Raw genomic sequence first — 25,542 nt, forward strand, 5'->3', positions numbered from 1 at the left:
GTCAGCCTGTCTCTCCATGTGACTCCACAGGCTCCTCTTAAATAACTCATTTCCACTGCTCTCACTCTTGACTTGTGTCCTTCCAACAGCGTCCAAGCTTCACTTCCGTACGGTAGAGTTGGTATCACAATACTGTCATGTAGTAACTTTTTCACTTCCATGCTCACTTCCCTGTTTCTTATCACTGCTTTCAAGGAACCAGCAACCTTTCTTCCCTGCTGTACCCTTTCAAGCACTTCACCCTCCAAACCTCCACTTAATTAGCTTATAAGTTCATTATAATGTGTATATAATATGTATTAATATGTTATGACTATTAACTGTCGATGGTACGCCATTTTCGCGTGACCGAGCATATGTTAGGACTCCATATTATAATTACAAATCATAATAGATAGATAGATAAATAGATAGACAGAGAGACAGATAGAAGCAGGAAGTCGGATGATGAGAAGGTACTGTGTCTGCAAGAATCGAACAATGCTAAACATGCTTACACACTCTTAACTCAAGGAATGCTTTATAGGCACACGACAGTGCCTAGTGACCATACACACACATACACACATACTCACACACAGGCTTCTAGAACTTTCCAACCACAGGAAACACACGTGATACGACTCCTGTTTCACCAGAATTTAGGAAAGAGAGCTCAGAAGGAGACAGGCCATAGAACAGGCAGGTCGTAGGGAGAAGGGCTTAGCAACTTGGAAGAGAGACAGAAAGAGCGAGACAGGAGATAGCAAGCGGGACTCTACTTTATACTTTGCTCTGTGTGAGAGACTTGTTAATATTTCCAAGACAAATAAAAATAGTCCCATACCATTCTTTACCTCTCCTTGTCATTGAATGACAAATGGGAAAGAAGATTATCTACTTACAAAGCTACTCAAGTATAACAACCGCTCGTCCACAAGTCTAATATATATATAACTTCTCTACAAGTAATTACAAAGTCTTTATGACAACAAGACCAAAAAAATGGGGTCGAAATCTTCCTAGTTACTAGCCTTACAGAATAATCCTAAATCAGTTGACACGTTATTCAACAAACATATGGCCCTAATATCAAATTCCACAAAACTTAGCTCCTTTGTCCCAGGTTCAGTCCAATGCGGCTCTCCATAATCGACCCTCTGAGCTTCACTGATCCAGTCTTCTGATATTCTTGACCTTAACTTCCACACTGTGACCTCTGCACTGGACCTTGACCTCCACACTGGGACCTAGACTTACTCACTGGGACCCGCTAGAAAATATGTACAATGAATAACCATTCTCCCTAATGCAAGTAATCCCTTTACATTGATCAAGAAAGTCTCATAACCAAGAAACATGAATTACAACACTCGGTACTTCAATTAGAAACAGAATAACATATGGCACTACAGACACATATGTCTGCTCAAAATAATACTATTATTGGGATAACATAGAAGAAAAGTACTATAACAAATAAGCATGAATAACCCTAACCTAAACATGAAAACATCACTGAGTCGATATCATTGTGCCTTACAAAGTAACTACGTGAACATTAACTCACAGCTAACACAGCTGTAATAAGTATTGAACTGCAAAGTCATCCCAATACATTAAATAACAATTTACAGTTCCAGGGCACCTGATACTTGGCCCACAAAAATTACACATTTTTCTAAGGTTCAGACAGAGCTCTGCAGCTAGCATTCTCGTTTTCCAGATACACACAAAATAATAATATAAAGTACAGTACACAAATAAATAGGAAATACCTCACTATCCAGCTTAAGGAATACAAGGGAGGTGAGTGGGACTCAGGACTCGTTATTCAAATGAAGCCAATGGCATCACCTCGCGTGATCGTTACACAACACTTCCTGGGGGATGGCAACACTTGATACTAACCCGACTCTATTTCTCTATTTTCGTCACTTATCACTCGTGGGGTATCACTTATTCGCTCTTCAACATATCAAACATCAATATTATCAAATTACTTACAGAATTCCTTGGAGGGGGGGGGGAGGATGACAGCAGTACCGACCATCCATCACATTTCATGGTCGGTGAGCGAGTGAAACGCCAGTCTTGCGTGGTGGAAAGGGGGGGGGGGAAGATGACGGCTTACACAATTTAAATTTTTCATTACTAAGGACTCGTGATAGACTCAATGTGATGCATTTCCCCTTACAATTGATTTCCCGAAAAATAATGACATTCCGTAGTTACAATAATTACTCTACAACAATCTCTATAACCTTACATCGAAAAAAACAATGAAAATCATCGTTTCTCACACCACTTTGCGCATACGTACATTATGCTGGACTACGTGACCATCGGCACGTATTCCTTCCCGTTCGAGATTTTAATATTATAAAGAGACTTAATGCTAATAAATTACAGAAGATAAAAAATGATTTAAGCACTAGGTAACTTAATTTACACGTTCACATGGCAACAGCCATACCCTGGCCACACTGTCTCAATAGACCAGACTTTTGGTCGTAAAATGAACACAATACAACTCATTATCACTTCCGAGCACTACAACAATCCAATTTTTTGCATGGAGACTCACATGACCCCCGGTTCGGACGTAGGCTATGTGAAGTTGACCTCCAAGGTCATTTGATGTCACCAGTAATAGTAAACAAGTGCACACACATACTGTATGTTAGTCTGCGAAAGCTGAATAGAAAGTTCCTGGACCTCTTATGCTCGTAATCCATCTTCAAAAGCATGAGATTTAGGTGTCGTTCTGGAGTAGAAAGACTGAACTTCTTTGATTATCCCTGGAATGATTACTGTTTCCATGGCAGGGAGCCACCTGAGTGTGCCTTGCGCATTATGGAGGTTATTCTCTCGGGCATGGAAGCATACATTCCTTTCTCATATCCTTTGACTAATGCAAAAAAGATTTGGTTTTATCACGAGTGTTATAATGCTATCCGCAACAAGGAGAGGGCCTATACAAGGTACCGGAGCCAACCCACCCCTGAGTCACATCCTTTTTATGTTTCTGTCTGGAATTATGCTATGTCTGTTATGCGCTCTGCTAAAAATAATTTCATCCATACTAAATGCTCTCAACTCTCCAACTCTAATTCTTCCCGCTCTTTCTGGCAACTTGCCAAAAACCTTTCTAACAACTTTACTTCATCATCCTTCCCTCCTCTTTTCTATTCTCATGGCTCTGTAGCTATTTCTTCTACTGATAATGCAGATCTCTTTGCTCAGACGTTCTCCTTCAATTCCACCTTAGATGATTCTGGTGCTGTTCATCCATCACTTCCCCCCTCTGACTTCCTTATGGGTGACATTATAATTTCTTCAACTGATGTATATTCTGCCATCACTGGCCTTAATACTAACAAGGCATATGGGCCTGATGGTGTCCCTCCTGTTGTCTTGAAGAACTGTACTTCAGTGCTGACACCCTGCCTAGGTAAACTCTTTTGCCTTTATCTATCAACTTGTATCTCTCCTTCTTGCTGGAAGTTTGATCTCATTCAGCCAGTCCCAAAGAAGGGTGACCATTCCCAACCCTCTGACTATCATCCAATTGCTTTAACATCCTGTGTCTCAAAAGTTTTCGAATCTATTCTCAACAGAAAAATTTTAAACCATCCTTCCTATGACAACCTTCTTTCTGATCATCAGTATGGGTTCCGTTAGGGATGCTCCACTGGCGATCTTATCACCTACCTTTCAGACTCCTGGTATCCTCCATTCGGGATTTTGGCAAAAGCTTTGCCATTGCACTTGACCTCTCAAACACTTTCGATCGAGTCTGGCATAAATCTTTAATTTCCAAACTGCCTTCTTACGGTTTCTATCCTTCTATCTGTGCCTTCATCTATAGCTTCCTTTCTGGTCGTTCTATAGCAGCTATTGTAGACGGCCATCGTTCTTCTAGATTTATCAATAGTGATGTTCCTCAGGGCTCTGTCCTATCACCAACTCTCTTCCTTTTATTCTTCAGTGATCTTCTAAGCTGTACATCTAACCCTATCCATTCGTACACTGATGATTCCACCCTTCACCTTTCCATTCGGTTTCTGCAACGTCCATCTCAGCAGTTACTTCAACAAACAAGGGATGAGGCTATGGCCCACCTAATGTCTGACTTGGCTCATATCTCTGACTGGGGTAAAAATAATCTTGTTGTTTTTAATGCATCTAAGACTCAGTTCTTACACCTATCAACCCGTCAAAATCTTCCACAGGTGTACCCACTAATGTTTAATAATATTCAGCTTAATCCTGCATCATCCTTGAACATGCTTGGGGTTTCATTCACACGGGACTTATCTTGGAAAGATCATATTGCATCTCTTGTAAAATCTGCTTCCAAGAGATTAGGTGTGCTAAACCGACACTGTGCCTTCTTTACCCCTGCACGGTTGTTGACTTTATACACGGGTTTTACTCGCCCCTGTTTAGAGTACAACTCTCATGTGTGGGGAGGCCCCCCACATAGAGCTCTTCTCAATAAGGTGGAGTCAAAGGCTATTCGTCTTATCAACTCTCCTCCTCTTACTGGCTCCCTTCAACCTCTGTCTCTTCGCCGCACTGTTACCTCTTCACCTCTTTTCTATCGCTACTTCAATGATCACTGCTCCTCTGAACTGTCTACTTGCATCCCTCCACCTCTACGACGGGTGCGTAGCACCCGTCTAGCAACACACTTTCATCCCTTTTCTGTCCAGCTTTCTAATGCAAGAGTTAACCGCTACTCCCAGACCTTCATTTATGCAACAGGTCAGCTCTGGAACCGTCTCCCTCTTTCTGTATTTCCTACATCCTATGATATCCGGTCTTTCAAATGCAGTGTGTCCAGGCATCTCGAAATCAATGGATCTTGAATTTGGCTTTCTTTTGTATTTTTTTTTTTTCTTGGAACGTTTTGCATGCTCAGCCTTTGGTTCCTTCTTTCTTGCATAAAAAACAAAGAACTAGACCAAATAGGACTGGAGTGTTCGCCTTTTTGGACCGGGCAACGCCAGGAACCCCTGCTAGTTTCCTATGTTTCTTACACGTTATCCATAATTCCGCATGTAGAAACTATTTCCAGTTAATGCTGGGATTTTCATTTCTCATTTTATGGAAATTAGCTTTTCTAAAGGTAGGAAATAAGAGACTTTGTGCTGGTCTGACAGTTTATGTGAATTTCAAGTCTAATGATATTTTCATCCCTTTTACTAATATTTTCACCATCACACATATCATTAGGTAACTGTCTGTTGCCAGAGAAATGTCTGGTATATTGTTACCACGCACTGGCGCATTCAATGCATGATTTAAAATTACATCGTTATCAGTATTCCCTTCTTTGTCTGAACATTTTTTTTTTTTCAGTCAGTATCCCGATTTGTTGTTTCCCAAAATAACGTCATCTTTGTTTTCTATGAATGAGTTTATTTCGTCGTACAATAGTTTAGCCTTTTCCTCATCCAACTTGTGTGGGGTATATATTACACTGAAAAGAAGTGGCTTATTAGTCCGTAAAAATTTCGACAGACAAAGAATTGTATGTTTCAAAGTACAGTTTTCTGATCTGTATTGTTTTTATGTCGTTCTTAATGTATGTAAGAACTACTCCGTCGGTTTTGTGCAGAAGCGAAGTTTCAAATATCCTTCAGTGCTTATACATAATATTTGTGGTACGGCTGGGTCTAATAAAACTGTGAGTCACATTAAAATTGGTCTTGTTAAATTGTTTAAATCGTCAGTCGAAATGGCGACACTCTGAACCACTGATGACTCTCCCATCCTCTCCATAAATCTCCTGGTTGTCTATCCGCACCTGAAATGACGTCAGATTTACTTGACTCGTCTGGTGATCTAGTGTCACCTTAGTTACCCTGCCACCATTGGCTTCAGGGACTGAATTATTAATAGCTACACCACCTCTCTGTCACTACCTAAGACGTGCCTAACACTGTCATCTAGAACTCTACCTTATCTAGCTATTCCGGCCCTACGGAGATGAAGGCCTCTTCTACGAAACAAACTCCTTTCATGAATAAGACTGTCCCAAACATCAACATACGTCACACTCTGCTTTCCACACAGACCTTGATGCTTACCACTGACTCCTATAATTCTTTTAAGAATCACAGTACCAATGTCAAATCTTAGTAACAGACCACAGACAACTAACTTCCTTCGACATTCTTTGAACTTTCTAATAAGGGCCTTATACTTCTTAAGTACCTCTTCTGACCTGTCTGAAGCTACATAATTAGTCCCTACTATAGTAACAAAGACTAAGTCCTCTAAGGTGTTGCTGACTAAGTCAACTCTCTCAGTCGCGTCCTGTATCCTATGCATAGTAAAGCAACATTGCTTCCTCCTATGAACCTTAGAACAAAACTCCTTGTCCTGATGTCTGATCTACGAATCCCCGACAAGTATGAAGCTAGGCTCATGCTGCACTTCATCTTCTAGAAACTGAAATCTTCTCTAGGTATACTCCTCTCAGTGTTACTCGCCTTAGCCTTCACCCTACCCTGACGGGTGGCAGGATATCACTATCATCTAGCCTAGTTTCTATGTTATTTACACTGCCTATCATTTATCCTTCCCCTTCCTCCACATTCACTGCCTTAGAACTCACCATTCCAACTTCATTCTCGCAAGTTTTCAAACTGTCACTTAACACATTAATTTTCTCATTGTTTATTCTACGTCTGCATATGAGCAGGTCACATGTCAGAGAGAGAGAGAGAGAGAGAGAGATAAACGATGATCTTGGAAGAATAATGACTGTCACCTACTATGAAAAAATAGGAAAAGCAGGAAAGAGAAGCAAACATTTAAAAATAAGTGTGGAAAACATGCTTAAAGTATGAAGGAGTTTTTTTTTTTTTATGCGAGGAAGAAGGAACCAAAGGCCATGAGCCCGCAATAAGAGTTCCCTCCAAGAGAAAAACAAAATACAAGAGAGAGCCAAATTCAAGATCCATTCATTTCGAGATGCCTGGACACACTGCGTTTGAAAGACTGGAGATCATAGGCAGCAGGAAATACAGACAGAGGGAGACAGTTCCAGAGTTGACCTGTTGCATAAATGAAGGACTGGGAGTAACGGTTAACTCTTGCATTAGAGAGTTGGACAGAAAAGGGATGAGACTTTGTTGCTAGACGGGTGCTACGCGCCCGTCGTAGAGGTGGAGGAATGCAAGCAGACAGTTCAGAAGAGCAGTGACCATTAAAGTAGCGATAGAAAGAGATAAAGATGCAACAGTGCGGCGAAGAGACAGAGGTTGAAGGGAGTCAGTAAGAGGAGGAGAGTTAATGAGACGAAGAGCATTTGACTCCACCCTATTGAGAAGAGCTGTATGTGGTGAGCCTCCCCACACATGAGAGTTGTACTCCACACATTGGCGGATAAAGCCCCTGTATTGAGTCAACAATTGAGCAGGGGTAAAGAAAGAACGGAGTCAGCTTAGCACACCCAATCTCTTGGAAGCAGATTTTACAAGAGATGTAATATGATCTTTCCAAGATAAGTCCCGAGTAAATGAAACCCAAGCATGTTCAAGGATGATGCAGGATTAAGCTGAATATTATTAAACATTAGTGGGTACACCTGTGGAAGATTTTGACGGGTTGATAGGTGTAAGAACTGAGTCTTAGATGCATTAAAAACAACAAGATTATTTTTACCCTAGTCAGAGATACGAGCCAAGGCAGACATTAGATGTGCCATAGCCTCATCCCTTGTTTGTTGAAGTAACTGCCGAGATGGGCGTTGCGGGAACCGAATGGAAAGGTGAAGGGTGGAGTCATCAGCGTATGAGTGGATAGGGTTAGATGTACAGCTTAGAAGGTCATTGATGAATAAAAGGAAGAGAGTTGGTGATAGGACAGAGCCCTGAGGAACACCAATGTTGATAGATCTAGGAGAAGAGCAATGGCCATCTACAACAGAGGCTATAGAACGATCAGAAAGGAAGCTAGCGATGAAGGCACAGATAGAAGGATAGAAACCATAAAAGGGCAGTTTGGAAATTAAAAATTTAATTTGTGTTGTCAGACAGATATAAATGCCACGAGCAGAACCGTTACATATAATGCATCCATCAGTCTTGAAAAGCCATTTGACACTGTTAACAAAGAACTTATATGTAATGCTGTTTCGAAATTTTGTGTTACAAATAAAACGCTTACCCTCATGAATAGCCTGTATAAAAACATGAATATTCGCGTGTTCATATTATGGACTGGATCTGAACCCTTCAACTTGGACGTGGGAGTAAAGCAACGATGTGTCCTGGCATGTCATTTTCAACATCTATCTTGCTGCAATCACCCTTTTAAGTTACCAATTTATGAAACCTGATGATGGAATAAAAATCCAGTTCCGTCTAGATGGTGACTTATTTAATCTCAGACGTCTTCAGTCATATTCAAAGACTGAAATGGCTCATATCCTGCCATTGCACATACCCTAGATGCCATACAAGGGGGTTTTCACCATCGTCTGCAAAATATACCACTCAGTGGGGTTCCCAATAAATGTCAATAAAACAGAAATAATATCTCAGTGACACAACTCAGTGGAGCCTCATGCATTGCAAATAAAAGACAAAAACTGGAGGAGAATTTCATCTACCCTGAAAGTGTTTTCACAAGTCCTTGCACGAATTAACTATGCCTCATCGTCCTTTGGACGTCTCAGATGCAGAGTAATTGAAAACACGAGCTTGAAAATCGAGGCGAAGGTTGTATATAAGGCTGGATGCATCTCCACCCTCTTACATGGTGCTGAATTATGGACCGACGACCAGCGACACATCAAACAGCTTGAGTCATTTCAAATTCGATACTTGCTGTTAGACACACATAGGAGGATAAAGTTCCTCACTCACAAATTCTCCAGAAGCCGAAGTCATGCAGCATAGACACCATCGTGGCTCAAAGACACATGAGATTGGTGAGACGGGTTTTCCGTGTGCCTGAATACCGACTTCCCAGCCAGGTTCTGTATGTCCAATTTCTTACAGTACGCCGCAGCCCAGGGGGATAGAAAAAGAGATATACTTGTAAATATCATATAAGGACAACTATGAAGAGATGCAATATCATACTAAAACATTATAAGATCAGTGTCTAAGAAAAAAATCCATGGCAAACCCTCTTCAGCGAAGGAACCTTTCATCTTCAAGAAGACTAGAACCTGGCCAGAGAAAAGCGTAGAAAACAAAGGAACAACCAAACCCTGAGTTCAACCAACATACCTGAACTTGACATATAGACTGTGTGCCAGATTCTGAGGATCCAGGATTGGTGTACAACTTTACACAGTCACACATTATGGCAGCCAAGATAATGAGCAACACCATCGTTATGGGTATAGTAAGCGTCGTACTTTGTAGCAGTAGGACAGTTTTAAGTAGGTAAGAGAGAGAGAGAGAGAGAGAGAGAGAGAGAGAGTATGCGTTCGTTTCGTAGTTGCCACCTTCATCATTATCTGCAAATATCTCTGTTTTTACTCTATAGAATTTTAGATGGCCTGAGAGTATGGGTATCGACCGTATAGCCAGTAAGATCTTTGATGAACTGATGGAAGAGTTAGCGAAAAAAAGGATCAATGAAGGACTTCAGTACTTTAGATTTCGAAGAGCAATGACCATGGACAACATCAGCTGTGCAATGATTGGAGTCATATGATTATGGCAGAGAGTGAGACTGGCAGAAATAGCAATGTGAATTTTAACATTTGTGACACATGGTACCGAAGGGCTCTGAGATGTCAGACGCGAGCAATTATAATTTCAAAATCTAGAACAGAAGATGACCAGGGATCGGAGAGGAATATATGAAGATGCCGAATTGGTCATCCTTGGCAGTGCCAATATCGATGGAGAGAGAGAGAGAGAGAGAGAGAGAGAGAGAGAGAGAGGTGCTTGAGAATCTTGCTGTGAATAGTAGGCTGAATGTTTATTTTTTTCCTTTACATATAATAGACTAAAGCAAGAGGGCGACAGTTTGAAGGCTGATAGTGCTCACTCCTTTTGTAACTGATTGAATGAGAGCAAACTTCTAGCATCAAGAAAGGCGTGCGCAGGGAAAGACAACATAGTTTGCTTGTGTGGAATGTCAGCAAATGCAGTTCTGTAGCCAGTGAGGGGTCGAGAGGGCCGTATGACCCTGCCACCTGCGTAAAGGCTCATTTTTCTTTTTTTTTTTTTTTTTCTAAACATCAGTGCAAAAAGAGCCTCTCTTGGTTGTTCAGAAGTTTTGTGCTGCTTATCAAATTCGCTTATGCATACCCCCGGACCCCCATGGCAAGCACGCAGCAGACCTTTGAATAGCCAGCTGCTATGCAAATCCAGAGCCAGCAGAAAACAAACCCACCCCCTTCGAAAAGTCTGGTTACGGGCCTGAAATAGGCACAAATCTTGAGAACAATAGGAGGTATTCTGTCAGGGTCATATATACTGTTAGCCTAGAGACATGAGAGGGCAAAAAACATTTCCTCCGAAGGACTCTTAATGTTAGGCAAAGCAAATTAAGAAAAGAGAGATGAAGGCGAGATATAAGTGGAGTTAGACACAGAAGTCTGAGTACGTCATATGCCTGTATCAGGGAAGCCATCTGAATGATATATTTTTTTTAATGCAAGGAAGGAAGAACCAAAGGCCAGGAGCCCACAAACCGTTCCTTCCAAGAAAAAAAACAAAAAACAATACAAAAGAGAGCCAAATTCAAGATCCGTTCATTTCGAGATGCCTGGACACACTGCGTTTGAAAGACTGGAGATCATAAGAAGTAGGAAATACAGACAGAGGGAGACAGCCCTAGAGTTGACCTGTTGCAAAAATGAAGGACTGGGAGTAATGGTTAACTCTTGCATTAAAGAGTTAGATAAAAAGAGGATGAGAGTAGGTTGCTAGACGGTTGCCACGCGCCCAACGTAGAGGTGGAGAGATGCAAGCAGACAGTTCAGAGGAGCAGTGACTACTGAAGTAGCGATAGAAAAGAGATAAAGAGGCAACCGTGCGGCGAAGAGACATAGGTTGAAGGGAGCCAGTAAAAGAAGGAGAGTTAATGAGGCGAAAAGCCTTTGACTCCACCCTATTGAGAAAAGTTGTATGTGGGGAGCCTCCCCACACATGAGAGTTGTACTCTACACGGGCGAATAAAACCCGTGTGTAGAATCAACAACTGTGCAGGGGTAAAGAAGGTAAGAGTCAGCTTAAAATACCTAATCTCTTGGAGGTAGAATTTACAAGAGATGTAATATGATCTCTCCAAGAAAAGTCCAGCATGAATGAAACCCCATGCATGTTCAATGATGATGCAGGTTTGAGCTGGATGTTACTAAACATTAGTGGGTACTCCTGTGGAAGATTTTGTTGGGTTGATAGGTGTAAAAACTGAGTCTTTGATGCATTAAAAACAACAAGATTATCTTTACCTCAATTAGAGATACAAGCCAAGTCAGACATTAGGTGTGCCATAGCCTTATCCCTTGTTTGTTGAAGTAGCTGCTGAGATGGACGTTGCAGGAACCGAATGGAAAGGTGAAGGGTGGAATCATCAGTGTAAGAGAGGATAGGGTTAAATGTAGAGTTTAGAAGGTCATTGATGAATAAAATGAAGAGAGTTGCTGATAGGACAGAGCTCTGACGAACACCACTGTTGATAGATCTAGGAGAAGAACGATGGCCGTCTACAACAGCGGCTATAGAATAACCAGAAAGGAAACTATAGATGAAGGCACTGATAAAAGGATTGAAACCATAAGAGGCCAGTTTGGAAATTAAACATTTATGCCAGACTCGATCAAAAGCCTTTGAGATGTCAAGTGCAATGGCAAAGCTTTCGCAAAAGTCCCGAAAGGAGGATGATCAGGAATTTGAAAGGTTGGTGAGAAGATTGCCAGTGGAGCATCCCTAACGGAACCCATAGTGACGATCAGAAAGAAGGTTGTGATAGGAAAGATGCTTTAAAATATTTTCTGTTGAGAATAGACTCGAAAACTTTTGAGACACAGAATGTTAAAGCAATTGGAGGTTAGCTCGAAGATTGGGAATGGTCACCCTTCTTTGGGACTGGCTGAATGAGAGCAACCTTCCAGCAAGAATGAAAGGTACAAGTTGATAAACAAAGGCAAAAGAGTTTACCTAGGCAAGGTGTAAACACGGAAGCGCAGTTCTTGAGGACAACAGGAGGGACTCCCTCAGGCCCATACGCCTCGTAAGTATTGAGGCCAGTGATGGCAGATAATACATCAGCTGAAGAAATTTTAATGTCAGCCATGAGGAAGTCAGAGGTGGGAAGTGATGGAGGAACAGCACTGGAATCACCTAAAATGGCACTGAAGGAGAAAGTCTGAGGAAAGGGATCTGCCTTATCAGTAGAAGAAATAGCTACAGAGCCATCAGAGTAGAAAAGCGGAGGGAAGAATGATGAGGGAAAGTTGTAAGAAGGGTTTTTGTCAAGGTGCAAGAAGGCACGGGAAGAATTCGAGTTGGAGAGTTAAGAGCATTAAGTACGGATGAAATTATTTTTAGCAGAGCGAATAACAGACTTTGCACGATTCTGGGCAGAAACATAAAAAAAATGTGATTCAGGGGTGGGTTTGCTCTAGTACCTTTTATAGGCCCTCTCCTTGTTGTGGACAACATTAGAACAAGCGTGATTAAACTAAGGCTTTCATGCATTAGTCAAAGGATATGAGAAGGGAATATATGCTTCCATGCCAGAGACAATAACCTCTGTAATGAGAAAGGCACACTCAGATGGCTCCCGGCCATGGAAGCAATAATCATTCCATGGAAAATCAAAGAAGTACTGCCTGAGGGCCTCCCAGTCCACAGCTCCAAAGTGCTACAGTCGACGTTTCTTTGGAGGGTGCATGTCACGGGGTTTTTAAAATAAATGCAATTATTAAATGATAATGTTCAATAATACTGAAGAGCAGGGACAATGAAGTGTCTTGCTAAATCAAGCAATGATTACTTTATGCCAGCCCGCTTTGCCGACTCTCCCAGAACGAGAGTTTACAAACTTTCTCAACAGTACACAGCAGAGACTAATTACTCACAATTGCTGTTTATTAGTACTGTTAGCCTCTGTAGAAAGTGACTTCACCCCTGACAATAAATAACTAATACTATCAATGATATCAGGTTCTTGCTGATGCGTTAACTCCTTGAAGGCACAACGGATTTTAAGCTTAATACAACAAGACTGGCCTAAGTACCAGTTATGAATAGCAAAGCGTTTATGCAAGCTAGGAGCTATAAGGGAAATAAGCTTAATTATGGAGAAATGAAACACGAGTTTACATTACATTAAGCTCAGAGAAAAAGAACTGTTAAATTTATTAATTACAAAGGAACAAATTCAACATTACATCTCAAAGTGAATTCAAAATAATGAGATCGCACTCACTCGCTCACTCAGAAGCTAAACTCTTAAACCTAGGAAAATACGAAAAGGAAATAGTGGTCAATGTAGCGTATCACCAAGGAAGGGTGGGAGCCTGGAGAACTGTAGTCTAGTGGAGTCTGGGTGCTAGATGACCTCTCTCACTCTCACTACTGGAGCACAGAACCACACTCCGTCACGACAGACAAAAGACTGATTCAAATTCAATGTGTGGGGTAGGATGCCCAGGCCAGCCGGAAGAAGGCGTGGCCAACGGTTGAGGCAAGCAGGGGCGAACTATATAGAAACAATAATATCGCTCAGTAGAGCACTTAATGACGTGCATTAGAATGGTCACTTTTTAAACAGTGACGAATGTTTTGAAAAAAGTATACCATCGAAATGGAGAGAGAAACGGTTAACTGAACGATACACGTGATACAGTGAGTTTTCCACTAAAGTTCGTGGTTTCTCACAAAAGGAAAATGTCGCGAATTTGATTCGTGACATTGCGCCCCTTCAAAATGAAATTTTTTCCTTATGGGAAAAAATTTGTGGATATATATATATATATATATATATATATATATATATATATATATAAATGTATGTACACATCCTAACTCAGTCACACAAGATTCACACTGTGGTGTGTTTGCTATCCTGCTACAGGAGAAAATCACTATCGCAAATGAGCGTAAAAACCTCGTATTTACGTTAATAGAGGCAAGCTTGAGGGGAAAACTCCGTGATGACGGTGAAAATCCTGTACTCATGTCAAACTGAGTGAAAGTTCGCTACATTTACACTGACAACTAATTGTTGTGTAGCGTCGTGTATGTAATACACGGTGTAGGTGTGACAGTTGTAGTGTAACTGTACCCACGTGTAAAATGATAGTAAATATTAATGATATGGTGACGACGAAGGCAGAGGAGAAGAGGCAGCAGTGTGCGGCAGATGATCAGCTGGCCCGCACAGCAAAACTGCTACACCCATCGCTGTACCTGCAAAATCAGTTACGGTGGAGCATCAAAAATGTCAATGAGACAAAAATTCTTATTACATTACAATTACTCTCTCTGCCTAGTAATCAGTACACACTACGAAAGGTACACTCTAGCTGAAAAATACGAGTGACAACCTAAGCTTTGTACATTTGAGGTCGCCATTACATTATTAACCAGGAAACGTAGTCCCTGGATGCCGTTGGTCTCGAGGACTCATATGGTTTACTGGTTTAACTTAGCTCTACACTTATGATTAGTGTCGGCAAGTTGAGAATCCTTATGGAAACTCGGGCTCGTGTGTCCTCAGACACAGCCTCGGACTGCACATGGGTCCTCAACCTCCCCCTTAACCTAGTGCCTATATTAATATCGGGGAGCTGAGAATCCTTGTGCAAACTCGGGCTCGTGTGTCCACAGACACAGCCTCGGGTCGCCTCTGTGGGGTTCTCTCTCGAACTTCCACCTTAACCTACAGTACTTATATTAATATTGGGGAGCTGAGAATCCTTGTGCAAACTCGGGCTCGTGTGTCTGCAGACACAGCCTCGGACAGCACACGGGTCCTCAAACTTCCCCCCTTTAGCCTAGAGTACACATGTATATACAATATCGGGGCAGCTGAGAATCCTTACTAAAACTCGGGCTCTTGTGTCCGCAGACACAGCCTTGGGTCGCCTCTGCAGGTTCTCGAACTTTCCCTTAAACTATGGTACATATATATGTACAGGCCCTGGACATGATGTGTCCTGTGGGGCCAATGGGCGAGACGTCAGGTCTGCACCCACTTCACCACTACCCTCTCTCAACTGGCTCAGAGATTACGGGTGTGGTTCCAAATGGCACAGGAAGGACTTGTCCCTGGTTGGTGTTACATAGACACATATTGCAGGAACGCACAAAACTATCTCTCGTCCCATCCCTGGCCAGAAAAAGTCAGCTCAGATATGGCCCTGGGTCTTCCTTTTGCCTATGTGACCTCCTGAGGCTGAACAATGACCCCATTGTAGCACTGCTAGGCAGTACTTGGCGGGAACGACAAACTGCAGTCGAACCTCGCCCTCGGGTGTTCGTGACTTACGGTAGAACCGTCCTTGTTTGCGAAGGAACTTGGCTCGACCTCCCCATGAATACTTTATCACTCGACCCTTTTGTTTCTTTCGCATGGCAGCAAGTGTCGGGTCAGAATGTTGTTCTTGAACAACAATTTGGCTACACATCAGCTCTTGCGGCGATTCAATGGTCACAGAGGTGACACAGTCTGGAGCCTCAGCCATGGCTCGTGTTACTGTAGCCGAAGTCTGAGTTGTCATCTTCGGTGCAACTATCCTTGACACCGGAAATATTGCCTATGATTAGGTCAAATAAAGGTTCTGGCATGACAACTGTGAGTGTCGTACCAGTATAGAAAGGAGATGCCACCTGGATATATGCCTCAGGGAACAATCTCACTGATCCATCAATAAAGTTTGCATGGATCTGTTGACCTGTGTACTGCTCAGGCCGAACTAGACTCTGCTTGACAGAGCAACCTGAGGATCCATTATCTCTCAGGACCTTCACAGGAATGCCTCCCACAAACCCTGGCTGAACAAGGAAGGTAATGTCACCTGTGGGAGGGCCTGTGGAGGAAGCAGCTAGCCACTCATGAGGCTGCTGAATAAATGATGCGGCAAACATTGTGCCCTATGAACTATATACTTGAGGGGTCGTACTCACTGCCTGTGGAGATGGAACATTGGCCATCTGTGAAGGGGGGTTCACCGTCACTGTGGGACTAGTGAACTGTGGGGCAGTACCCGTACTGGTAGGGACGTGACCACCGTGCTGCTGCTGAGGAATGAAGGCTGCATTTGCTTCCTGCCTCCTATTCACTTGAGCTGGTGGTGAAAAGGACGGTCCCGACGGTCGGTTGCGTGGCTGATACTGCTGCTGGTTAGGGTACCTGTTGTACCTCTTCCACTCAGGTTTCTGAGTGTTTTGCCCCTGGTCCTTCCACTGCGGTTTTGGACCTTGGCCATTGTTCTGAGAATGGCCTTGTTGGTGGGGTTCAATCTGAGACGGTTTCCCAGATTTATCAGCTTTTCTGTTCCAGGTATGCTGCTTGCGAGTTTGATACCCGTATGCAGTGAAGTATGCGTCAGCCTTTTTCACCATTTGGCTGGCATCTCCCACCTGGCAGATCTTAAGCTGAGCCACAAGTTCAGTAGGCCACGACTTTTCTAGCTGCGTGTGCAGCATAAGGTCAATTATCCCCTCACGCATGGAAGGAGTTTCATCTTTCTCCATCCACTCATTTAAGCAAGCAGTGAGACAGTCGAGGAACTGAACAGCTGTCTCCTTGTCTTGGAGACTAGCTCGCATGAACTGAACTTTGGCGTCATCTACTGTGAGACCATAAGCCTTAATGAGTGCAGCTTTCATCATCTCATACGTGAGATTGTCTCCACGAATTCTGTGGAGAATATTGAGGGCAGGGCCCTCAAACAGGCTAAGGAACTGAAGCCGCTTAGCTGCATCATCCACCTGGTACAGTTGAGCCATGTCTTCAAAACGAGCTATGTATGGCTCGATTCGCTCGCCTTCTTTGTATGGGGGAAGCTTGATGTGAGGGGTCACCATAACATGTGCAGAGAGAACGCTCGTGGAGCTTGGACCAACTGCACCAGACGTGTCTGAAGCCAAGGAATCTCGCTTGAGCTTCAACATTTCAAATTCGTGTTTTTCGCGTGCTTCTCACTCGGCACGTTCGTGTTCTCGTTCTCTCTCTTGTTCCTCACGCTGTTCTCGCTCGTGTTCTAAGTCAAGTTCGCACTGTTTTAGCTCGTGTTCTAAGTCGAGTTCACACTTTTTCGCTCGTGTTCTAAGTCGAGTTCGTGCTGTTTTCGCTCGTGTTCACGCTGTTTTCGCTCGTGTTTTAAGTCGAGTTCGCGCTGTTCTCGCTCGTGTTCGCGCTGTTCTCGCTCGTGTTCGCGCTGTTCTCGCTCGTATTCGCGCTCCTTTTCGCGTTCCTCACACTGAATTTGACTCTCTTCACGAGCATCACTCTCGCGCTGCTGTTCGTAATTAAACAGAGAGAGGACGAACTCCTTGATTTCAGTTGGGTCCGTAAGAATCATATCTTTGGCTTCCTGTACATAGATGCTGGTCGACATGATGCTAACTCAATCTAAGTACTAGCGACTCAGTACTGACTGTGATTGTTTTTTTGCAAGGAGATGTCAATAACTGAGAATAAAGAATATAGGCACAGGTTAGTGGTGACCAATTTTATCTAATTAAACTGGTAAAGAAAGAAAATTAAACAAACATATGACTGTGAAAACTATTATGTAAATTAATAAAATGAATCAATAATCACCAGTAAGGTAGTGCCTTTAGACTTTAATGATAAATACCTAAGTATGAAAGAGTGAGTATTATCTCGTGAATAGCTCCAGGGCTAGGAGTTAATATCCTGGAATGAGGTCGCCAATTGTCACGGGGTTTTTAAAATAAATGCAATTATTAAATGATAATGTTCAATAATACTGAAGAGCAGGGACAATGAATTATCTTGCTAAATCAAGCAATGATTACTTTATGCTGGCCCGCTTCGCCGACTCTCCCAGAACGAGAATTTACAAACCTTCTCAACAGTACACAACAGAGACTAATTACTCACAATTGCTGTTTATTAGTACTGTTAGCCTCTGTAGAAAGTGACTTCACCCCTGACAATAAATAACTAATACTATCAATGATATCAGGTTCTTGCTGATGTGTTAACTCCTAGAATGCACAACGGATTTTAAGCTTAATACAACAAGACTGGCCTAAGTACCAGTTATGAATAGCAAAGCGTTTATGCAAGCTAGGAGCTATAAGGGAAATAAGCTTAATTATGGAGAAATGAAACACGAGTTTACATTACATTAAGCTCAGAGAAAAAGAACTGTTAAATTTATTAATTACAAAGGAACAAATTCAACATTACATCTCAAAGTGAATTCAAAATAATGAGATCGCACTCATTCGCTCACTCAGAAGCTAACCTCTTAAACCTAGGAAAATACGAAAAGGAAATACTGGTCAATGTAGCGTATCACCAAGGAAGGGTGGGAGCCTGGAGAACTGTAGTCTAGTGGAGTCTGGGTGCTAGATGACCTCTCTCACTCTCACTACTGAAGCACAGAACCACACTCCGTCGCGACAGACAAAAGACTGATTCAATGTGTGGGGTAGGATGCCCAGGCCAGCCGGAAGAAGGCGTGGCCAACGGTTGACACAAGCAGGGGCGAACTATATAGAAACAATAATATCGCTCAGTAGAGCACTTAATGACGTGCATTAGAATGGTCACTTTTTAAACAGTGACGAATGTTTTGAAAAAAGTATACCATCGAAATGGAGAGAGAAACGGTTAACTGAACGATACACGTGATACAGTGAGTTTTCCACTAAAGTTCGTGGTTTCTCACAAAAGGAAAATGTCGCGAATTTGATTCGTGACAGTGCACAGGCCGTACCGGAGTGATAGGACAGGTTAAGGTAATAAGGTTGTGATCAAAGGAGTCCAACAGAAAGGAAAGATTAACAGTGTAAGCAGAAGGATTAGTTTTAAGGAAGAGGTCAAGTATGTTGGAACTATTTCCAAGGCAGTTAGGGATACAGGTAAGGTGCTGTACAAGCTGCCCTAGGTCATTAAGGATAGAAAAGATGTAGGCTTGTTCACCAGGCAGACCAGTGAAAGGAGAGGGAAGCCAAAGGGGGTGGTGAACATTGAAATCTCATAGAATGGAGATTTCAGAGATAGGAGAAATGGAGTGAATGGGTTCCATCGTAGAAGTAAGAGAGTCGAAGAATTTTTCATAGCCAGTAGAATAAGGGCATAAGTAAACAGCACAGATATATTTAGTTAAAGAATGACAGGAAATCCGAAGCCAGAGAGTAGAGAATTCAGAAGAGTCAAGTTCAGTAACATGAGAGGAAGATAAGTCGTTGCGTACATATACACAACAGCCACCTTTGGCTTCGAAATGAAAATAGAGAAAGTAGAAGGATATAGAAAAGGGTTTGCAATCAGTTGCCTCAGACAGCTGAGTCTCAGTTAAGAAGATGAGGTTTAGAGGAGGAGAGTTGATGCTCAACAAAGAGAAAGTTAGAGGAAAGACCGGGAATGTTGCAGAAGTGAAGAAGTGAGTCAGACAGTGGTTCCAGGCAGCTCGTTGAGTCGTCACCGGGAGAGGGGAGGATGGTGAGGGTATTTTTGGTCCCCTCCCCCCTGGGGACTCTGAGGCTTGGTTATTGGACGCCATTTTTCTTTTTTAATTTTGAATAGGAAGTGTAGAGTGTACTGTGCATGTAGCTTCGTGTTGATAGTTAGAGAAACCTGTATTGTAGAGCATGCTGGTCAACTTTCTGTGTTACTGAAACACTGAAAAAGTTCAGCAAAGGGGGATGGTCAGGAACTAGTCACTGAAAAAGAAGTTACTGGAGAAACATTTGGCAAGATAGCAGGTGCTGCAGTAACAGTATTATTGGATTTTTCTTTGCACATGGAATGGATAAGGCAAAGTCGAAAAACAGATTTATCACTGTTCCAGGCATACGTGAAGTGCACATAATTCAATGGTAGGTTCTTGTCAGTGGCTTTTGGAAAACGTCTACTTGTTTCGGACGGCATAAAAAAAAAAACATGAATTTTTTCACACCAATCAAGACGAAAATAATATATATATATATATATATATATATATATATATATATATATATATATATATATATATATATATATACATATATATATATATATGCCCGAGACGAAAACCACAGCACTAGGCTACACAAGAAACACAAGAAACACCCTATCGAGAAGAGCTGTATGTGGGGAGCCTCCCCACACATGAGAGTTGTACTCCACACTGGGGCGGATAAAACCCCTGTATAGAGTCAACAATTGTGCTGGGGTAAAGAAAGAACGGAATCAGCGTAGCACACCCAATCTCTTGGAAGCAGATTTTACAAGAGATGTAATATGATCTTTCCAAGATAAGTCCCGAGTAAATGAAACCCAAGCATGTTCAAGGATGATGCAGGATTAAGCTGAATATTATTAAACATTAGTGGGTACACCTGTGGAAGATTTTGAAGGGTTGATAGGTGTAAGAACTGAGTCTTAGATGCATTAAAAACAACCAGATTATTTTTACTCCAGTCAGAGATAGGAGCCAAGGCAGACATTAGATGTGCCATAGCCTCATCCCTTGTTTGTTGAAGTAACTGCTGAGATGGGCGTTGAGGGAACCGAATGGAAAGGTGAAGGGTGGAGTCATCAGCGTATGAGTGGATAGGGTTAGATGTACAGCTTAGAAGATCATTGATGAATAAAAGGAAGAGAGTTGGTGATAGGACAGAGCCCTGAGGAACACCACTGTTGATAGATCTAGGAGAAGAACGATGGCCGTCTACAACAGCGGCTACAGAACGACCAGAAAGGAAGCTAGCGATCAAGGCACAGATAGAAGGATAGAAACCGTAGGAGGGCAGTTTGGAAATTAAAGATTTTTGCCAGACTCGATCGAAAGCCTTTGAGATGTCAAGTGCAATGGCAAAGCTTTCGCCAAAGTCCCGAAAGGAGGATGACCAGGAGTCTGAAAGGTAGGTGAGAAGATCGCCAGTGGAGCGTCCCTGACGGAACCTGTACTGACAATCGGAAAGAAGGTTGTGATAGGAAAGATACCTTAAAATTTTTCTATTGAGAATTGACTCGAAAACTTTTGAAATACAGGACGTTAAAGCAATTGGACGATAGTTGGAGGGTTGGGAGTGGTCACCCTTCTTTGGGACTGGCTGAATGAGAGCAAACTTCCAGCAAGAAGGAAAGGTACAAGTTGACAGACAAAGGCGAAAGAGTTTGCCTGGGCAGGGTGTAAGCACAAAAGCACAGTTCTTGAGAACAACAGGAGGGACCCCATCAGGCCCATATGCCTTGTTAGTACTGAGGCCAGTGATGGCAGAAAATACATCAACTGAAGAAATTTTAATGTCAGCCATGAGGAAGTCAGAGGGGGGGAAGTGATGGTGGAACAGCTTTCTCATCAAAATCGGCCCCTGTCGCTCTTCCTTCTCATAACTTGGTGGGATGCCTTCAATACAGTGGTTTCTTTGCCAATTACAATGCAAATTTCATGTTAGAAATACTTGCTGTAGGCTGCACTTTCTGCTATTTACAGTAAAGGCCACAGTATATACAATAAACTGGAAGGGACATAGGTATACTCTTAATGAAAATACAGAGGGAGAAGATTTTGCCACAAGTAGGGCAAGTGCTTATGCCACTGCATTGGGCAAAGCAAACCCAATGATATCTAATGAGTGCATAGGCTAAAACAAAAAACATTTCTGACGAAGAATGAGTACGTTAGTCACATTAGAAAGAAGAATTTATACAGATGGAGCTAAACCTAAATCTATCTATCTGTCTGTAAACCTAGGCTGCTTCCCGCACGGCAAGGCAGGTAGCCGAGACGGGACGACACACTCCCCATTTACTCATCCATTCAAACACATTCATTCGCATCTTAGCCCCAAAGGGGAGAAGGGACAGATCCTCACTACACCACACCGCACAAGGGTCAACTGCGCAGTGCAATCAGTGACATCTGCAGCAGGGCCCGACAGAAGTGCTGGTTTACCCCTGCCACATCATAAAAGACCCATCCCTTACCCACACCTGACCTGACTAGCTGATCAGACCATATGTGGGAGAATATCACCTCAGGGCTGCGTCATCATTTATTCTTTCACAATTTCTCTCCATTTATTTCTGTCACGCACAGTCACTCTTCCTTGCCCAACAGACAGTCCTATCACATCCAGCGCTCTCTTCACACTGTCCATCCATCCTATTCGTGGTCTCCCTCTCAGCCTTACACCTCTCACATCAGATCTAGTTATCTTTTTCACCAATTGCTCATTATCTATTCTATCCATATGCCCAAACCATTGCAACACCCACTTCTCAACTCTATCAGCCATCTCCCGAACAACTCCAATTCTCCTTCGCACTTCATCATTTCACAATTGATCCATACGCATCACTCCACACATACTCCACAGACACCTCATCTCCATTACTATCAAACTTTTCCTCTCTGCTACACCCATATTCCATGTTTCAGCCCCACATAACGCAGTCGGTACCAAAACACCCTCATACAACCTTCTCTTTATATCCATTCTAAGCGAACGACATCTAAACATCTTTTTCATTCCTCCCAGCACCTTTCCAACTACATTCATTCTAAACTTCACTTCTGCATCTATTCTCCCATCCACAGCAGCATGTGACCCTAAATATTTAAAACACTCTACCTCCACAAGCAACTCACCATTCAAAACTATATTCATCCCCCTACCATGTACTAACCTTGTACGCTTCATCACTTTACTCTTATTCTCATTAACTTTCAATTTCCTCCTTTCACACACCCTTCCAAACTTCTCTACCAACTGTCTCAATCTCTCCTCTGAATCAGCCACCAGTGCAGTATCATATGCAAACAGCAGCTGCTTCAGATTCCACTCTCCACCATCCACATTCACCAGACTCAGACCTCCACCTAAAACTCTTGCATTCACCTCCCTTACAACACCATCCAAATAAATTTTAAACAACCAAGGCGACATCACACATCCCTGTCGCAGCCCCACACTCACAGGAAACCAATCACTCACAGCACTTCCCACTCTTACACACGCTTTACTATTTACATAAAAACTCTTCACCCCTTTTAGTAACCTACCATCAAGTCCATACAATTTTAAAACAGTCCACAAAGCCTCCCTATCAATTCTATCATACACTTTCTCTAAATCCATAAATGCTCAAAACATATCCTTGCCTTTCGCTAAATACTTTTCACATACGTGTCTCACAGCATACACCTGATCCACGCATCCTCTCCCTCTCCTAAAGCCACACTGCTCATCACCAATCACTCCCTCTGTACCCTCTCTAACTCTCATTATTAACACTCTACCATAAACCTTACTTACAACACTCAAGAGACTTATACCCCTAAAGCTAGTACATTCATATTTATCATTCTTGCCTTTATACAACGAGACCACACAAGCACTTGCCCGGTCAATTGGCACCATACCTTTCACAAAGCACACATTCAACAATCTTAATAACAGGTCAAGAATAGTCACTTCTTAATAAGAGGTCAACAATAGTCACTCCACCACCCTTCAGACATTCCACAGCACACCCATCCATACTTGCAGCTTTCCCTGTTTTCATCTCCTTTACTCCCTTCTCCACTTCCTCCTTCGTGATCAAAGAATCATTCAACTCTCCCAACACATTAATTCCTTGCACCCTTCCATCTGCCACAATCTCAGCCACCCTTTCCTCCTCTACATTTAACAATCTTTCAAAATACTCCGCCCATCTTTTCCTTATTCCATCCATCTCAATTAACATCCTTCTATCCTCTACTTTTACTCGCTCTTCCTTTCCAGACTCTCCCTTTCACACCCTTTTCACCTCCTTCCAGAACATTTGCTTATTCTGTTGAAAATTCTCAGTCAGCCGCCTACCCCACCTCTCATCTGCTGCCACTTCAGCATCATGCACAGCCCTTCTCGCCCTATTCCTCTTTTCCTTATACCTCTCATATGACACCTCATCCTTCCTCTGCAGCCACACTTCATATGCACGTCTCTTCTCAGCCACAGCCATACTTACTTCCTTGCACCACCATTCTCTTCCTTTTCTTACACCACCACCCACACGTCTCACACCACACTCTTCTTCTGCATGCCCCACCACAGCACTCTTAAACAACTGCCATCCCTACTCCACACTGCCTTTTTCCTGATCTTTCACTGCGTTCCATTCATCTTTCAATTTCTCCTGATACTCTATCATTTTCTCTCTTTTATCCAACTCACTCACTTTCAAAACCTCCCTGCCACACCTAACCCTCCTTGCTCTTACCTATCTCTTACCTACTCTTAACTTTCCCTCCACCAGGTAGTGGTCAGACATACCTCCACCCTCCCCTCTCAGAACTCTCACATCCAACAATCTTCCTATTACATTCCTAGACACAACCACATAGTCCATCAATGCTTTATCCACAACCATTCCACCCTCCTGTCTCACCCATGTATACTTATAAATATCTTTCTTCTCAAACAGGGTATTTCCAATCACCATCTCTCGCTCAGTGCACATCCCTATCATTCGTTCCCCATTTTCATTTCTTCCAGGCACACCATGCATACCAACTTCAACTTCAACTGCTACATTTCCCACTCTAGCATTCAGATCTCCCATCATTACCACATTCACATTCGCTCCAAAACTCTGCAGACACTCATCAACATCATTCCAGAAAGACTCCCTCTCTTCCTCATCCCTTTCACTACCAGGCCCATATGCACTCACAAATACCCACAACTAACGTTCAAATTTCGCTTTCACCCACATCAGTCTCGATGACACCTCTTTCCATTCAATCACACACTGCTGTACTTCCAGACTCACTAACAAGGCCACACCTTCTCTTGCCCTTCCTCTATCAACACCTGACAATGTTCCATTCACACTTCCAAACATAGACTCACCCTTCCCTTTCATCTTCGTTTCACTCAAAGCTAGTACATCCAACTTTCTTCTCACAAACATTCTCCCGATCTCCTCCCTTTTAACCTCAATCGTACTACATCCACGCACATTCATAGACCCAATCTTCAGGGTACAGGAATAATTCAATCCCCCATCCCTTTCTCTGGCCTGTCTCATTTTAGGAACTAAAAAACAGAGGAGGGGGTCCCTAGTCCCCTCACCCCGCCCCTTTTAGTCGCCTTTTACGACACGCAGGGAATACTTAAATAAAAAAAAGTAATACTAATAATGATAATAGAGCGCCTGACTCGAGACAGAAGAGTCGCGAGTTTGCTCTGCACCCGAGAAAGATGTCTTGCTGGGAGATGTAGTGCTTTCCTGTCACCTGCAGTCGTTCTATTTTATGAAGGCAGTTTGTGTGGGGCGATCTGGGACCTCACACTGTTAGCTCTGTTGCCACATCGCCGCCGACACACGTGTAATTATTTGTGCTCACCTCTCTCTCTTTCACACTCCTATTTTAAGCTAGTAACTACTTTT

The 25,542-nt window shown here is 42.7% G+C and overlaps 1 protein-coding gene across 1 annotated transcript in view; it reads right to left on the minus strand.

The window, feature by feature from the left end:
• LOC145398211 (glutamate receptor ionotropic, delta-2-like) overlaps positions 1-25,542 on the minus strand; it is a 130,316-nt gene that overhangs the window by 101,018 nt on the left and 3,756 nt on the right. The gene's annotated exons all lie outside the window — the stretch shown is intronic.

The sequence above is a fragment of the Coenobita brevimanus genome, chromosome 44 (genome assembly GCF_032717465.1).
Source record: "Coenobita brevimanus isolate Jiangsu-jjx chromosome 44, ASM3271746v2, whole genome shotgun sequence".
NCBI classification, from domain to species: domain Eukaryota; kingdom Metazoa; phylum Arthropoda; class Malacostraca; order Decapoda; family Coenobitidae; genus Coenobita; species Coenobita brevimanus.